Source organism: Pteropus vampyrus, unplaced genomic scaffold (genome assembly GCF_000151845.1).
Source record: "Pteropus vampyrus isolate Shadow unplaced genomic scaffold, Pvam_2.0 Scaffold460, whole genome shotgun sequence".
Taxonomy (NCBI): domain Eukaryota; kingdom Metazoa; phylum Chordata; class Mammalia; order Chiroptera; family Pteropodidae; genus Pteropus; species Pteropus vampyrus.
The window spans coordinates 72,302-73,852 of record NW_011889241.1 but is presented as its reverse complement, the minus strand read 5'-3'; the positions used below and the strand labels follow the sequence as shown (position 1 = coordinate 73,852).

Below are 1,551 nucleotides of genomic sequence, written 5' to 3'. Positions count from 1 at the left end.
ATAAATATACTCATTCTACTGATGAGAAAACTAAAGCAGAGCCAAATATTTGAACAAGGTCACTATTTTTGAAACCCCAGTGGTCTTTCTTCAGAGCACACACGCATTATAGTTCAAATCAAGCCTATCTCTCTGTGTGTCTGTGTTTTCTTAATTTTGATTTTTCAGAACAGATTGGCTGATATTTCCACCTCTCACTCTGTGCTTTCGATGGCTGCCTCGTTAACTCATGTGTGGAAGGGAAGGTTCAAAAAGTAGAACCACAGTGACTTCCCATTACTGCTCCATGTACACACACACACACATGCACACACACATGTACACACACACACACCTGTGCTCGACGACTACTTTAGGTGGTCTAAGCCCACACTATAGTGCTTCATTACTATTCCATGTACACACACATACACATCTGAGCTCTACGACTACCTAGGTGGTCTAATCCACACTACAGTGAGCCTTAAAAGCTTCCAACATTGTATTCTCCAACGTTCTTTCCTTTCAAGTCCTTTGAACATGACTGTGGACACTTATTATCCTAATTTTTTATGACTATATTAATTATTATATTTTTACTGTATTATCTCACTCATATAATATATTGATTTACACATTTTGTCCTCAGGAGACAAATCTTACTAGTGGGAAATTGAAATGTAGGATGCATAGGCAGAATAAAAACCTTGACAGTAGGAACGCTAACCTATGATTATGTATCTGGAACTGCAATTCATCATTCATCAACAGATAAAGCACACATCTAAATCAGTTTTCTGTTGTTTATGTTATTTATTTTGAAGCATTATAACATTACCATTGATGGACCTTTTTGTAAAATACTGATTTTTAACTAAAAATAAACTACAAGTTCTGTGATTTCTTTTTGTTTCTATGGAGTTAAAATTTTGCATGTTTTTAATTTGTATGGTGTGCATAGAGCTGTTTTCACTGAACCATCAAAATTAATAAAGTTTAAATTCTTACCAGAGAATGTAAACACAGAAATTTATTAATCTAGGCTTCATGCAAATTCTTGTTGAGGGAGGTGATGTAAAAATGATCTTTTGCCCACATAAATCTATTCATTCTAGTTTTAATGTTGGACAAAGTTGAAATAACAAAAATTGCCTATTTTTTTTCATTTTCTTGCCAGTGTAAAATCATCTTAGAGAAATAAAAATTTCAGATTTTCCTTCCATCCTTAGTTTTAAAAAGATACAATTTTGTGACAGAATATATAGTATGGGTTACTATATTTCTAACACTGAGAGGACCACATTCATTTGGAGGTGATTCCAGATTTTCAGAACCATATTTGATGAGACTGAAATGAACCATTGTCTTTTTTTTTACCTTAGTTTACTGACAGAGAAATAAAATTTGTGAAAACTGTGTTCAATTCAAGACTTCTAGGCTCAAGTCGCAAATAAGATAACTGAACACACAAAAGTACGTGTTCACACATAGACATATCTACATAAAATATATATAATGTATGTATATATGTGTGTATGTGTATCTATATGTGTGTGTGTGTGTGTGTGTGTG

General features: G+C 33.3%; 1 protein-coding gene across 2 annotated transcripts in view; it reads right to left on the bottom strand.

Moving 5' to 3' along the window:
• Positions 1 to 1,551, bottom strand: part of LOC105306757 (natural killer cells antigen CD94-like) — a 33,652-nt gene that overhangs the window by 4,595 nt on the left and 27,506 nt on the right. The gene's annotated exons all lie outside the window — the stretch shown is intronic.